Raw genomic sequence first — 17,329 nt, forward strand, 5'->3', positions numbered from 1 at the left:
TTTGGCCTTGAGTGAATGTTCAAAACATTTGAAGTCTTCATACGTATTGTGTACGTATTGGAGATATTCCTTCACAATTGTTTTGCAGTCACAAACAACTCACAGACCCGCATCCCAACAACCATTCATATATTACATTTTCAACCTGGATGTAAAAATTGCTGTGTCTTGCTAGTTGCCCTCCCTTTAGAACATTTGTATGTTTACATTCAGAGAAGATTATTTGTTTCAGCAAGTGTCAACAAATACAAAAATTGAACCTAAAAGCAATGAAGTAAAATGTGCAAGAGCTAAAATAACCAACCATTTAGAGGCAAATTTCTGTTGAAGATGCCCCATTAGCTTCCTACATGAGTTTCCTGCAATAGCATGTCATTTAGAGGGGAAATTGGCCCAAATAGTATCTATTCTACAGTCACAAGTTTGAGCATAGTTGTCATTGCAACAGGAATGGCTCAAAGGGCAGGGTGTGGAGTACAAATGTTGTCCCTGGCAGATAAGACCTTGTTCCACCAAGCCGCTACTTACTGAACTCAACAACAGCAGAATAATAATGGAAAAATGTTTAAGAGGAAATGTAGCTATTCTCAGCTCTGTGATTTTTACATTAGATTTTCCGATATAGCAGTAAGCTAATTCCTACTCTCCCCCCAAAAATGTTTTACTGTAGCTGATTTTTATCTCCAATTTTCCATATTTTCCCCCAAAGCCAATGGAAATCTATCTCTTTATTACAGTCCGGTATTGAAGATCTAAAGGGTTTTTTTCACAAAATGAACTCTGGATAATTATGATGTCCGTATTGGCCAGATACATTTTATATGGCTGACCCATGCAGTTTTTTTATGAGCCTTATTCAAACAATCAACTTAGTCAAATATAGTGGTACCTCTACTTACGAACTTGATTCATTCTGTGACCAGGTTCTTAAGTAGAAAAGTTTGTAAGAAGAAGCAATTTTTCCCATAGGAATCTATGTAAAAGCAAATAATGTGTGTGATTGGGGAAACCACAGGGAGGATAGAGGCCTTGTTACCTCCCAGGAGAATTCCTAGAGAGGCCCCATGGAGGCTTCTCCCCGCCTTTTCTGGTTACAGTTTTGGAGGCTCGGGTTTGTAAGTGGAAAATGGTTCTTGAGAAGAGGCAAAAAAATCTTGAACACCTGGTTCTTATCTAGAAAAGTTCGTAAGTAGAGGAGTTCTTAGGTAGAGATACCACTGTATTCAACTTATGACCATTTAATGACCATTTAAAGTTATGATGTCACTGAAGAATGTGAATGAGTTGCCCTTGCAGTGCCACCACGTAATGCGATTCCACTTACAACTTCTCAGGGGACTTCTGACAAGCAAAGTCAATAAGGGGAGGCAGATTTGCTTAATGACCCTGGTGATTTATTTAACAACTTCTGCAAAACAAAATCATAAAATCAGGTGCAACAAATTTAACAACCAGAATGCTTAGTCATAGACATTATGGTCCCAATGCTGGTCATAAGTCGAGGACTGCCTGTATATTCACTTTTCCTTGCTTACTTTTAAGACGTGTTCTATATCAAAAGAAAATAAGCTCTTGTGTTCTTTGCGCCTGAAGCGCCATCTCTATTGAGTATTTGTGAAGATTTACAAAATGCTGCAAGTTCTCAAGTGAGTAAAATGTATTTACTTATTTATTTATTCAGGTTTTTTTAATGCCACCTTTCTCCTTAGACTCAGGGCGGCTTACAACATGTTAGCAATAACCCTTTTTTTAACAGAGCCAGCATACAAATTAAAAAAATTTGTAAATAGTGTCCCTTTATTGTTCAAAATGTCATTTTTAATAGTAGACAAAACTCAGGAGTCAGCTGGTAGCTCCTTTTTTGATTAACAAAACCTCATCCCACCTTTTAATTTAATCTATTCAGTATATGTGCCCCAGTGAAGGGCTACCAAATTTTTTACTACCATACTGTGGGTGTGGCTTATGCAGGACGCCCTGCATTTTCTTTAAACTTCTTTCAGTGCAAATTGGGTGCTCTGGGGTGGAGCTCCATTTTCGCTACCCCACTGCGTTCCCCCCAATCCGAGCAACAGCCCACCTCGATCTGCCCTATTCAGCTGTTCCAATGGGACAGCTCTGGAATGCATTGAAGCTTTTCTACAGTGCAGCTCTTACGATGACAGTAGATTTGGTTTAAATGAACTGCAGAAAAAAAGGGGTAGATCCACCTTTTTTTAGAATACTGCCACGTACTCTAAAATTAGAATGATTTAAAGCAATGGAAATCAACCTCAGGGTAAACTGAACATATTCATCGCAAGCCGAGTCTTGCTTTTAAAGCATATTGTCTATGTGGAATGTATTCCTACCAAGTTTATCCTTGAAAAATATTTGTTCAGAAAAATAGGTAACATGGTAACCTTGCTTTGAGAGAAAACTCTGGAGATTAAAATTAGCTTCTTTAGAAAATATTTGGCAATATTTTGGGCAGCAAGTAGAAAACACCTTTTAGTTTGCAGTGTTTGACAAAAGAGGGAATAGTGTTATATCCACTTTTTTTCTTCAATCTAGCTGTGACCAGTTCTCAATATTTATTTATTTATTTATTTATCTATCTATCAAATTTGTATGCCGCCCCTCTCTGCAAACTCGGGGTGGCTAAGAACAGTATTTATTTATTTATTTATTTATTTATTTATTTATTTATTTATTTATTTAGATTTGTATGCCGCCCCTCTCCGCAGACTAGGGGCGGCTCACAGCATAACATAACAGTTTGTAACAAATCCAAATATAATTTAAAACATTTAAAAGAACCCCATTTTGTTAACAAGCATACACTCAAACATCCCATACATAAAATGTGCATGCCCGGGGGAGGTGTTTCAGTTCCCCCATGCCTGACGACAGAGGTGGGTTTTAAGAAGTTTACGGAAGGCAGGGAGAGTAGGGGCAGTTCTAATCTCTGGGGGGAGTTGGTTCCAGAGAGTCGGGGCCGCCACAGAGAAGGCTCTTCCCCTGGGGCCCGCCAACCGACATTGTTTAGTTGACGGGACCCGGAGAAGGCCCACTCTGTGGGACCTAATTGGTCGCTGGGATTCGTGCGGTAGAAGGCGGTCTCGGAGATATTCTGGTCCAGTGCCATGAAGGGCTTTAAAGGTCATGACCAACACTTTGAATTGTGACCGGAAATTGATCGGCAGCCAATGCAAGCTGCGGAGTGATGTTGAAACATGGGCATACCTAGGTAGGCCCATGACTGCTCTCGCAGCTGCATTCTGCACGATCTGAAGTTTCCGAACACTTTTCAAAGGTAGCCCCATGTAGAGAGCATTACAGTAGTCGAACCTCGAGGTGATGAGGGCATGAGTGACTGTGAGCAATGAGTCCCGGTCCAGATAGGGCCGCAACTGGTGCACCAGGCGAACCTGGGCAAACGCCCCCCTCGCCACAGCTGAAAGATGTTGTTCTAATGTGAGCTGTGGATCGAGGAGGACGCCCAAGTTGCGGACCCTCTCTGAGGGGGTCAGTGATCCCCCCCCAGGGTAATGGACGGACAGATGGAATTGTCCTTGGGAGGCAAAACCCACAGCCACTCCGTCTTATCCGGGTTGAGTTTGAGTCTGTTGACACCTATCCAGGCCCCAACAGCCTCCAGACACCGGCACATCACTTCCACTGCTTCATTGACTGGACATGGGGTGGAGATGTAAAGCTGGGTATCATCAGCGTACTGATGATACCTCACCCCATGCCCTTGGATATTTAAGTTAATTTTAAAAAGAAATCCCAATTTAAGAGACCAATCATACATACAGACATACCATTCATAATTTTTTTAAAAGCCTAGGGGAAGGGAATATCTCAATTCCCCCATGCCTGATGACAGAGGTGGGTTTTAAGAGCTTACGAAAGGCAAGGAGGGTGGGGGCAACTCTGATAACTGGGGGGAGTTGGTTCCAGAGAGCCGGGGCTGCCACAGAGAAGGCTCTTCCCCTGGGTCCCGCCAAATGGCATTGTTTACTTGACGGGACCCGGAGAAGGCCAACTCTGTGGGATCTAACTGGTCGCTGGGATTCATGTGGCAGAAGGCGGTCACGGAGGTATTCTGGTCCGGTGCCATGAAGGGCTTTATAGGTCATAACCAACACTTTGAATTGTGACCAGAAACCGATCGGCAACCAATGCAGACTGCGGAGTGTTGGTGTGACATGGGCATATTTAGGAAAGCCCATGATAGCTCTCGCAGCTGCATTCTGCACGATCTGGAGTTTCCAAACACTTTTCAAAGGTAGCCCCATGCTATATAATGCCAACATTACCATAACAGTGTTTGGTCTTAGTACACTAAAAATGGTAGAATATCCAATTGTCAAAACTTTGAATTTTGATCATAAGTGCTCCTCAGGTGGAATGGTTACTAAATGATCAGTCTTAAGTCAAGGACTACCTGTATAAAGCCCACATAACTCATGTTCTTGTTATTGGCAGGACTACGTTCTCTGAAAACAACCTGCCAGCTGTATGTATTCAGTCCAAGAGGAAACTGTTGAGATTCCACTTGTTCAGGATGGGAAGAGGATTAAGAGCTTGAAAGCAATTCTTTCTGTGAACTGCATTAACAGAACAAGGTGTCCTACAAGGGATGTTTCCTATACCTACATGGATAAACTCTGAGGGGGCTACAGAAGAAAATACTCTATTGCCAAAAAAATTGGGACCAAAACCTATCTCACTGACCTGCTGTCAAAGTTTATTTGTTTCAGTTATTGATGTCACTTATTTAATTGATGATTGCCTTATTGTAGCATTTTAACTGATGGTTGGATTATGATTTCAGGTGTTGTAAACTGTCTAGTCTCTTTGGATGGATATATACAGGTTGTAATAAATCCTATGCATGATGTTCTTAGAGCATTTATTTTCTAGTTATTTAGAATTTTGGTCCCAGGGTATGATTCATTATTTATTTCTCTTCAGTTAACTTCTAGGAAATAATTTGAAATAGGTTAAACCCATGCAAATAGTAATTGATGCTGATATTTTTTTAAAAAAAAAAATACTTCCATCAATTAGAGAATGCTGCTAAAAGCCTGGAAATAAATATTTCTATGGTGTAACCCATATAGTATTTTAATTTAAATATGTTGTGTAAAATTTAATTGAAAAATAATATTTTTATCAAGCTTGGAAAAAGAACAAAATAAAGTGCAACCTTACAATCCAGAGATACACTATAGATTAGGTACAGCTGGTCCTAAACAGACTGTGTAATGGAACAAAACACTAAAATACTTACTAGTTTACTAGCCCATAATTTATTACTTATAACAAAACCAACATCTGGCCAAAGGGATTTTTCTTTCTGATGAGAAGAAGGGCAACGGAGAAAACTCTTCTATCTTCACAGTAGGAATCCAGGAGGAGATCTCTCTGAATCCTGCAGGGAGATGGCACTGCCAAAGAGAATTCTTTTTCAACAGATTATGCAAACACAAACAAGATTTATTACTCAAAGATGGCAACTCAACTACAAATTCACTTGCAATCCTATAGAGTGAATGTTGTTTTTGCCCCAAATAATAAAATCTGGATCCCCAGAAATAAAAAGAAAAGAAAAAGAATCAACAAGAAGCAAAATGGCATTAAGGTTCATTCTCCTTTTAATTTATCTTGATCATATATATTACCCTTTATTATGCATATCATGTCTCCAGAGAGGGGCGGCATACAAGTCTAATAAATTATTGTTATTGTTATTGTTATGTCAATACAACACAGAAAATGAGATCACTATGCTGGATTTCGTATTTCGTCACCAGTCGGGCGCTTCCCAAGCACCTAGGACTGCGTGACGTAGCGGCGAATTATGTTTGCCAATCCCAGTAAAGCGGCCTTTTGCAATTGACAGATGGAGATTTTGTCAATTACGATGGTTTTCAAATGTATGTGTTTTCAAATTATTATTATTATTGTTGTTGTTGTTGTTGTTAAAGGGTTGTTTTAAAAAACAAGATTGTCAAAGTCGTGGCCCCACCCCACCCCCCATTTAGCAAAGGGGGGGGAATTCCTGATACATCACATGACCACGCAAGTTTGATACCTCAGTTTTAGAGCATATTGATGAAATAAAGATCAAAATGGGGAAAACATTATTAATCCCAGTGACCGGTTAGGGCCCACAGAGTCGGTCTTCTTCGGGTCTTCTTCGGGTCCCGTAACTAAACAATGTCGTCTGGCGGGACCCAGGGGAAAAGCCTTCTCTGTGGCAGCCCCGACCCTCTGGAACCAGCTCCCCCCAGAGATCAGAATTGCCCCCACCCTCCTTGCTTTTCGTAAGCTCCTTAAAACCCACCTCTGTCATCAGGCTTGGGGGAACTGAACTACCCTTTTCCCCCTAGGCCTATACAATTTATGCATGGTATGTTTGTGTGTATGTTTGGTTTTAATAAGGGTTTCTAATTATTTTAAACATTAGATTTGTTACATGCTGTTTATTACTGTTGTTAGCCGCCCCGAGTCTACGGAGAGGGGTGACATACAAATCTAATTAATAAATAAATAAATAAACAAACAAATAAATAAATAAAGCTTCCCTTGTATTGTTATTTAATTATGTTGCACATGTTTATCTTGAATAAATATTTCAAGATACATTTGTAAGACATACATTTTAAATCTACCTGGTTGGAAATTAGTTCAACAACTGGCTGAAAAATGATATGGTTAATGATCATGGATGATCACCTCATCTAAACAAATACCAGCCCACTATAGATAACCTCAGGTAGCAACTGGAACAAATTATGACCCTAGAACACACAAAAATGCTGACAACCACCATATATCTCTAAGATAAACTAAAAGTAAAAAATAAAACTCCAAACTGCTAAAAGCTAAACCCCAGAAAGAAAATTGTATCTGCCTCATCCAAATAGCATTAGCATTTAAACTTATATATACCGTTTCATAGTGCTTTTACAGCCCTCTCTATGTGGTTTACAAAATCAGCATATTGCTCCCAACAGTCTGGATCCTCATTTTATCCATCTTGGAAGGATGGAAGGCTGAGTCAACCTTGAGCTGTGGTGAGATTTGAACTGCTGAACTACAGCTAGCAGTTAGCTGAAGCAGCCTACAGTGCTGCACTCAAACCACTGCACCACCCCAGCTCTTAATTTATAGTCACCATGTCCAGTTTCTGACTATCCACCACACAAAACAATATACAGTGGTACCTCTACTTAAGAACGCCTCTACTTATGAACCTTTCTAGATAAGAACCATGTGTTTAAGATTCTTTTGCCTCTTCTGAAGAACCATTTTCCACTTACAAACCTGAGCCTCCGAAATTGTAACCAGAAAAGGCAGGGAGAAGCCTCCGTGGGGCCTCTGGGAAGAAACAGGGCTGGAAAAGGAGGGAGAAGCCTCTATAGGGCCTTGCTAGGAATCTCCTGGGAGGAAACAGGGCCAGAAAAGGCGGGGAGAAGTCTCCATGGGTAAGGTGACCAGACGTCCCGCTTTTGGCAGGACAGTCCCGCTTTTGAGCAATTTGCCCCGCATCCTGTGGCATTTTTTAAAAGTCCTGATTTTTAAAAAAACGGGACATCTGGTCACCTTACTTTAAAGCCCCCAAGGTTGAGGGGAAAGACGGTGTGAGGAAACATGAGAAACCCCATGTGATTTTCCCCTTTCTCCCCCCCTCTTCAAAGAAGATGCCCCTCGCCCTCCTGTCCTCCTGCTCATCCCCCCCACCTCCTCAAAGAAGATGCCCCATGGGAGACGAGCATGCCGGGGGCGCAGCTGCCCCAAGACCTGCTACTTTCGGTCTGGCCAGTGGGCATGGTGGGCTTCCCCAAGCTCCTGGTGGATGCACAGTGTGCGCTTCCCCAAGATCCTGACCTTGCCGTCCAGGAACTCAGGGAAGCGTGCGCTGTGTATCCACCAAGAACTCAGGGAAGCCCACCATGCCCACCACCCAGACCAAGAGCAGCACGCCTGGCGCTAACGAACAGTCCATGCAGAGCACCAGGTCACCCTTCACCAACACCACCACTCACTCCTCCGGCTTTCCCAGGATGGCAGCAGCAGCACTAAGGCAGGCGGGCAGGTCTTGGGCAGCTGCGCCGCCAGCATGCTTGACAAGATCCTGATCCATTTCCACCTGCAGAAGCAAGAAGGGGACAGTGATGGTCTTCCTATGAGAGGCGCCTCCCCCTCCCGCAATAAAGCCCTGCAACTCCCACAAAAGACAAGACGCCCCTCGCCCGCCCGGCCCTCTTGCTCGTGGATGCCACCAAATCTGCCACCCTCCTCCGCAAGCGGCTGTACACCGTCTGGTCCAGGAGAAACCACCCCCCCTCCCGCGGACACTGTCCGAAAACGTTTATTTTTACACACACACACATACACACACACACAAAGTTGTCTGTCATCCTTCACCCCCCCCCAATGGTGTCCCGCTTTAACTAAATTATACTTTATCCGTGGGGCCTCTCTAGGAATCTCCTGGGAGGAAAAAGGGCCTGCACCCTCCCTGTTTCCCCAATCGCACACATTATTTGCTTTTACATTGATTCCTATGGGAAAAATTGCTTCCTACAATCTTTTCTACTTAAGAACCTGGTCACAGAACGAATTAAGTTCATAAGTAACTGTACTCCAAAAAGGCATTAGCTATAAGACATAGGATGCTAATCAGAATTCTTTGCAGTCTTAGAAGCAGCATTAAAAACCACAGGACTTGCTACAGAGATTCAAGGAAACATAGCAGACAATCATACTACAGACCAAGAATACAGAATCAGCACTAATAAATGTTATGCTGAATAAGAAAGACATTTGTTTGATCGCCTTTTGTTTCATTTACAAATATTAACTACAGTTCTTTGACCAAAATTCAAAATTGAGGACCAAATAGTAAACAAATGAAAAGATGGCTGGAAGAGCCAATACAGTATGGCATTTTATGTTTGGCTACAATGATGGAGTCCCTGATTTAAGTCCATTTTTATCCATGAAGTTTTACTGGGTGGCCTAGGACCAGTCACTGTCTTTTAGAAAATCTGAAAAATAATATTTGTTATGAAAAACTGGGAGAGATAGTGCTATGTGTGGAAGTAAGGGTGGGAAATAAACTTAAATACTAAATACTGTATATAAAATACAACTAAGAATGATCGAACACTTCCTGGGGTGTCCTCCCTATTTAAAAAGTATATCAACTCTCTTCGCTCTGGAATTCTGTGGATTAAAAGCATCTGTTATTTTGATAGATTTCAGCTGAAGAACTAGAAGATCTTTTTCTCTTGAGTAAATAACCAGAGAGCCAAGAAATTTCTTTTTCACATTTTACTGCAGTAAAATATAGTAGAATGAATTACTTATTACTATGTTTTTAGTTAATGTTCAAATTCCGGAGGGATTTTTTCTGAATTATTATTGATTGAGGGAACAGAATCATCTCAAATATTTTGTGTATAGGATTGGTCATCATGAAAATATCATTGCATCAGCAGGTACTTGAATAGTGCTAGATTATTGCAGTCTTTCAATAATCCTCAATCCAGAATACTTGGAAAGTAGTTGCTGTCTGTGTTACTTCATTACTTGCTATGTTCACTGATTATTCTGCTAAAAATATAAAGAAAACTTTTATTTGTCAATAAATTGTCATCCTCAAAAGAGAACCCTGCAGAGCTTTAAAGTCAAGTCATACTATTTTGTGTTTGTGTGTGTGTGTGTGTGTGTGTGTGTGTGTGTGTATGTATGTATCACTGTTGCTTGCTTTGCAATAAATATACTCAACTAAATTTAAACAACTATACTATGGAATCAAAAATAAATTACTTTGTTATAACCAGGATTGATGGCATTTTCTATCAAGCAGTTTTATCTTCTCATATCATTTCTACAATTAAAATATAATAACAAAAGCACTCTAAGAAAGTTGTACCATAAGTGTACCACAGAGCATGATATAATCATACCAGCTAAATGAAATTTAAAATTAAGTAGTCAACACAGATGGGAGTTGACTACTCTTGAAGGGGAACATATTTCCACTCTTTCATGACACTTTATATGTCATAATCTTAACTAGGGTCCCCAAACTTGGCGACTTTAAGACTTGTGGACTTCAAGTCCATAAGTCTTAAAGTTGCCAAGTTTGAAGATCTCTGATCTTAACTATCACTGTTCTAAGTCATCACAGGGCCTGTTCTTGATCTCCATTTACTTTGGAGTAGAGTGAATATGAAAGTGGAAGACATCACCTTCAATCTTTTGTCAGTCAGATCAGAGAGTAGAGATTATGAAAAGGATGGCTATATAAATTAATTTAATAAATAAATAAATTTCTATTCACCATAAGCATCACTAAATTCTAGAGGAGAAAGACCGGTTAAGACTAATGGATCCTATAACTTTTTTGGTTCTCATGAGGGCTAGGGAACTCTTGGAATTTAAGTCCACACATCTTAAACTTGGCAAATGTTAAATGACAAATGTAAATGTTTGTTGAGGTTGTCAAATATTGCTCTAGATTATCTCTCCCATTGCTTTGTGCAAATGTTAAAAAGGAGTGGGGAGAGGACCAATCCCTTTAGTACAGGCTGTCAAACTCATGGTCCACGGGCCAGATGCATCATGAGTTGGCCACGCCCATGCTTAGATTAGCAAAGAGGGGGAAAGTCCCAATACATCACATGATGCTGCTGTGAAAACGTGATTTTGACATGCCTGCATGCAGAACATGCCCCAAAGCTGGTCACTCCCCATGACAAAACCACCCACTGAGCAACATAGCCACTGTAGTAGTTAGGAGCTACTAACTCCTGCAGCAGTTCAGAAAGTTACACTATTGATACTATTGGGAACTGTGAAAGAGATTCAAAAGGAGGGATATACTCACTGCATCCAGGCCCTAACAAAAGTAATCAGTTGAAGTGACAAATGCTAGCTCTGCTACATGTGCAGGTATAAATCCTTTAGTGGCTACTTACAAATCAAAATATAAGCTGTTATGTCCTGAAGGAGCTGGGAAGGAAGGTAGGAAAATTCTGATTGGTTCCCTCCCTATTTAAACCTCCTGCCTTTTGTATACTGCTGCTGGAAGTTACTCTGTGTAACCCAGTGTTTCTCAATTATTTTCTATTATGCCCCCCCCCCCCAGGAAGAAGTAAAATTTCATTTTGAGAAACACTGCTGTAACCTAATAAAGAGCTTAAGTCATTCCACCAGTCTCCTGTCTCTTCACTATCAGAACTCAACATAAGCATTGAATTCATCAGAGAGTTTGAGGTGCGATTTGCAAAGATGGGGGATGAGCCATTACTGTTAACAAAGACAGAGCCAAAGAAAGAGTTGAAGAGGTCAGCTTTGGATGGATCATGGTGGTATTCTTTGTTGTTGGGTCCTACGAGAGGTGGAATAGGTCTAGAGTCATTGAGTTTGTTGTTGATGAAGTTGTAGAAGGCTCGATTAGATTTGGTGCAAAGGAGGTTTTCCTCTTGTTTGCTGTGATAGTTGAGTCACTCTGCTTTTATTTGCTGGCATATGCTTTTGTAGCGGCTTTTGAAGTTGGTTACTTGGCCTTTTTTACTTTTACACTAGAGAGATCTTTTTTTGGTTTGCAGTTTCTTTATCAAGACAGGTAAGTTATTTTTCCTTTTACCTCTGGATGAAGTGAGTGGTACAAGCAGTCCGATAATTCTTTTAATTTGGAGTAAGAACGTGTTGTAGAGATCATCAGTGGTGTTGCAGTTAGAGAGCAAAAATTGCCAGTTAAGAATTGAGAGATTGGCATCTATGAGTTCATAGTTGGTTTTGCTAAAATTATACTTAGGTGTCACGTTATTCAGGTGAGTGTCAGGATGGTGTAGATTGAGGCTGAAGTTAATCATACTATGACCTCTGTTGGAGAAGGGTTCTTTTATATGCAGTCCATAGATAGCGCTTTTGCTATTACAGAATGAGGTCAAGACAGCTATTCAGTCTGGTATTGTTTGATACTAATTGGTCAATTCCCAAGCTGGTGACAGCATTGTAAAGGGCAGTATGTATAAGTTCTGTGGAGCATTCATTTAAGGTCCAGTTGATGTGTGGAAGATTGAGGTCGCCAAGGAAGATAATGGGGTAGGGGCAGGAGGTTGCCCACCTTAGTACTATTTGCAAGAGCCTCATTTCTTAAACACTTTGAGATAATTTACAGCTAAAAATTTTCTGAGTGGCAGGATAAGAAAAAGGCCCTTGGCAAGCCATCATTCTTAATGAAATACAAAGGTTTTTTTTTTAAAGGATTATAAAAGGAGGAAGATTGGGACCAGCCTTGGAAAAAGGAGCTAAATCAGCATGCCTTTACTCCACCCATCCCCAAGCCCTACAGCTGGCCCAAAAGATACCACACTTAATGGTATTGAAAGCAATCAAGGAGAGCAGGGATAGATGTCCTACCTAATCCCACTCTCTACAGACTAATAATGATTACAAGTTGTTCATAATCCCATCTGATTTTAAATTATTTTTGCAAGAATGTACTCATAAGATTAATGTGGGTTGTTTTAATCAAAAAAGCAGTTAAAGGATAATCTTAGAAATGTATTGGACATTTTGGAATATTTGGAATAACTAATGAAGAAACCTGCATATATTTATATTTTATTGTTTTTATTATATGTAAGTTGATTGCATCTTTTCATGAGGTGGTATACAAATAAATAAGATAAATCATAGCAAATCATAGCTAACAAATGAAAATCATAGCAAACAAATATTATTTTATCTTGACTGCTTCCCCTTCTACTCTTAACCAGAATAGATCATGGAAATATTAAAGCATAGATAACCTCTGCCACAGCAAGTGAACAATAAATGTATAGTACACATATTTAATGTTCCACTTAACTGTGATGCAGCAATTAAATTCAAAAACAAAATGTCAAATGCTGGATTTCTTTATATGACTGCATTACTGTAATGAACCCTTTTAAAAACAGACATTCATCTATAAATATTTAAACTATGTATCTTCAGACACAGGACAAAGACAACAGCCTCATAGTAACCCTTGAATAAATGTTGCTTCACTTGCAGTCTTAACTAAAGCTTGAAAGGTTTAAACGTTGACTAGGAAGGCTTTTGAACCTTCATTTATCATTACAGTATTTCATACTAGATTCTATTGCTTTTAAATATTGGGCCTGCAGCACCCAGTATTTTTTGTGAATTATTACTAGAATTCATAAAGTAAACATTCTTGTTTATGTATTATTCTTTTGCATATGAACTTTGGGTGACCCTTTTGTACATCCTTATTCCAAGTTACTATTCAATCCTGCACTTTCCAGTCATGTCATGCTGTCAGATTTTTGACTACTTGGATGCAGTACCTGGGCATGACATCTGATTTTGTTTTGTTTATTATTTAAATCAAGTGCTTAGGAATGGAAAGTCTAGGATGCTTTCCATAACCATCTAACTACAGTATATTGCATTCATTGACATTATTGATAAGAGTGATGTACAGGGACTTTTTACAAGCCACAAGAAGAAACATCATGAATGCTCATCACTAGGCTTTACTGGACAACACTGCATCCTATGTTGTTTACACACAGATTAACTGGCACAAAAATACTGTAATTGCTTAAGGCTTGCTTCAGCTTGAGAAAGTGAAATTCGTAGATGGCTATAAAGATGCAACTACCAATATACATTAGGCATGATGCGCTATGAATTACCTCAAACTGTTGTAGAACAAGGCAGAAAAATGTGATGACATCCATATCCTACTTGTGGGTATTGGATTGGCCGCTAAAGAAACAGTATGTTGAAGCAAACAGATATTTCAGTAAAGAGGTTCTAAATCATTGCTAGGCTTAAACATAGATTTGAAGAGAACATTTCTTATCTCCCAAAGCTATTATATAAATATTTTATAAAACACAGTAATATTTTTACAGATTAAGTAATACAAGTACAGAATCATGATGCAAATAATTAGTAATAACATATCTAAGAGTTTGCATTGTATAGCTTATCATCTATTGTTGTGGTTAGCTCTGGCCGAGCTCCTGCCCCAAGGACTGTGGATGTGGGGAGACATCCACATGCTGCAGGCCTGTTTTGCTCCCGGTGAAATCTGCTGATGAAGGCTCCTCTGACCAAGAAGACATGAGTGACAGGGAGGAGGAGAGTGTGGCAGACAGCTGAAAAGGAGATCAATTATCTAGCTCCTCTTTGGATTCGGAACAAGAGTTAATGATACAGCCACGCATGTGGAGAGCGATGCATAGGCAGCAACAACTGAGAGATTATTAGAAAAGAAAATGAGGCCAACTGTGGTTGGATGGGGCTGTGGTAATTAGTGAGGCTGCTTTAAATAGCAGCCTGAGGGTTTGGCCATTGTGGAGGATTATCTTATCCTTGTGTTTCCTGCCTGCTTTGCTGACTTTGACCTTTGTGTGCTGATTTTTCCCCACTTTGAAACTAAACCAGAGCAAAGTGTGTTTCACTTTGTGAAAGAAGAAGGACTGTGAATTGCCTCACAGCTGCAAGCTAAGTATCACAGAACTGATAAGGGACTTGTACAAATTACCAGTTTGTTTGGAGACAAGTGCTCTTTGCTATGCAAAAAGAGTGCTCCGTTTATTTGCATTTTCGGTATAAAGAACATTGTTTTGAATTGTCAAATGTGTGTGTGTCTGAAATTGTATCTGTGCATTTTTGGGAGGATTCTATCAGAGAGCTTGACAGAACACTCTATAATTTTGACTGCTGTCTCCTTTTAATGATGATTATGCTAAATTATAAATTATCTATTTAAGATTTTGTAATGCTAGGGGTGGCCTATCATGCATTAAAATACATTCAGATTTTGATTTATAATTAGCTTCCTATAATCATGTAAATATCTCAAACTTAACAGGAATGTAATATAGTTAGATTTTTATTACACATATATGAAATTCATTTATTGCAACAATGAAGGTAGGTATCTTGCTGTCAATTTCTCTTCTAATAAGGGACTCATTTCTTACTCAGAGAATGAGCTCAATAGGAAGTAGTTAAGAGTTTGGACTATGACTGGAGAGACACAAATTTAAGGCTCTACTGAACCTTGGAACTCAGTGGCTAACTTTGAATGAGATAACAAATTGGTTCATGCACAGCATAAACCATGATATAGGTTGTGTTCACACTGTAACCAAAGCAAAAATAAATACCATATTGTTGCTTAGAAATACGTGTCCATCAAATCCTACTTAGCAGCCTAACCTATACTACAACTTGTTTTTGTATGACAAATGAGGGGAAACTCCACGCGGGACCTCTATTGCTCTAAGAAAAGGTAGGGTAAAAGACAGTTTCTAAATTACAAATGTAGGTAGCTGATCATACAGGTGGATTCTGTCCTTGATGCTTTCTGCATTATATTTTTAAACGTATGTTTCTGCACATAAGCTTAAGTTAAATGAAATAAATATATACAAAATGATTCCAAAACTAGATACCCCTTTCTATCCGAGCAATGAGCTCCCCAAGAAATAGCCCGCCCCACACACACACTGATTTTATAACATTTAAGCATTTAATTTTAATATTTTATGAGCAGTGGAGGTTTGATTTAAAAGTTCAGAAAATCAGGAAATAAGGCTGTTCAGTGCCAGCTGCTAATTAGCATTTCCCACAACAGGCCAGAGTCCAAGCAGAAACCAAAACGAACAGATTTTCTTTGATCACACAGATCTCAATCACGGACTTACTCTGAGTTAGGAGAAAGCCCAGAGCTAATTAGTCAAAATTGCCAGTTTTTAAATCATAATATCCAAGAGAGAAGTCCAAACTGCTGGAACATAACAAAAGTTGATTTCCGCACTGAAGCCTCATATGGCTAAGCCTTAAATAGCCTAAAGGCGTGGCAATTGTTCTACAGATCTATTCATGCAGAGACCTCCTCTTACTTAGCCTCTCATGCCTTCTGGCAGCTCTGCATCCCCTAGCATCAAGAAGAAGCCCCTCCTCTTCTCCTGAGTCACTCATGTGCACCTCAGGAAGTGCAGAAGCGTTGGTTGGCTTTCAGTCTCTGATACCACATCCTCTCTGACCTCCTCTCCGACCAGACTTGGGTGCCAGGTAACCAGGCCTAAGGTATCACGCCATAACTGTCTCTCGGTCCTTGGGATCCATGACCAACTTTGCGGGATATGGATGGGCCACAACACCCTTTAGGGGTTTTTTTTAAGTAGTTCACACTAAATATATTCACACCACATACTAGTTGGTGGCTTAATGAATTAACCTCACTTTTTGAATTCATAGTACAAAGTGTTCTACAAGGTCTACAACTAGTGAAGGGCTAACAAAATTTTTACCACCACACTGTGGGCGTGGCTTATGCAGGACACCCTGCATTTTCTTTTAACATCTTTCAGTGAAGATTGGGTGCTCTGGGGTAGAGCTCCATTTTCACTACCCCATTGAACCCCCCCTAATCTGGGCAGTAGCCCACCCCTGTCTACAACTATAATTTTACCTACCTTGCTTAGTGAACCCAGCCACTGAGAGATGTCCAACATACTATATCATGATTTGTTACCAAGGGTTTACTGAAAAAACATTGGCTGGGTTTGCATGCATGTTATACTATAAATTAACAATGTCTGAGTCCATATGTTAACCCAAAAAACACACATGGCAGCTTTTCTGACTGTGAACACAGCTTACTGATTATTCTGCTCAGCTTAAAAACTGACTTCCTTTCCAAATACCTGCTGTGTTAGATCCTTTGCAGGATTAATTTAAAAAAACAAACAAACAAAGGCGAATACAGCATTCACTGCAGCATTTTGGATACAAAAACTTTGCATTGTTCCAAGTTGGGAAAAGGTCACGGTGGAACCAGTAATAACTATAAATAGATCTTGATCAAGGGCCATGTTACCTTGATCATAAAAGCATAAAAGCCTCCTAATGTTCCCAACACAGTATTTTGTTTATCATATTATTTTATTTCATTTTAGAATAAGTAATAATTATGTGTAATAATTTTGTAACCAGTAATAATTATTTAGTAGTTACTTCAGTGTATTCACTAACTCTAAGACCAATGCTGTAATATCTAATTTAGAGTCATTTCCCTCATAGGAGGAAATACATGCATAGTCATTCTTATTTAACCTCATATGCTAAATATTATTGAATCATGACATCTTACAACTTTCTTCAGCTTATCCTGCTTGCAGGTGCAACTTGTAGGAACACAAAAGATCTGAGATTTTCAGAAACTGAAAACCCAAACGCCCAGATTCCAAGTTTAAAAAACGGATCATCTCAAAAGGATGTTTAA

This window comes from Erythrolamprus reginae, chromosome 6 (assembly GCF_031021105.1).
Source record: "Erythrolamprus reginae isolate rEryReg1 chromosome 6, rEryReg1.hap1, whole genome shotgun sequence".
Taxonomy (NCBI): Eukaryota; Metazoa; Chordata; class Lepidosauria; order Squamata; family Dipsadidae; genus Erythrolamprus; species Erythrolamprus reginae.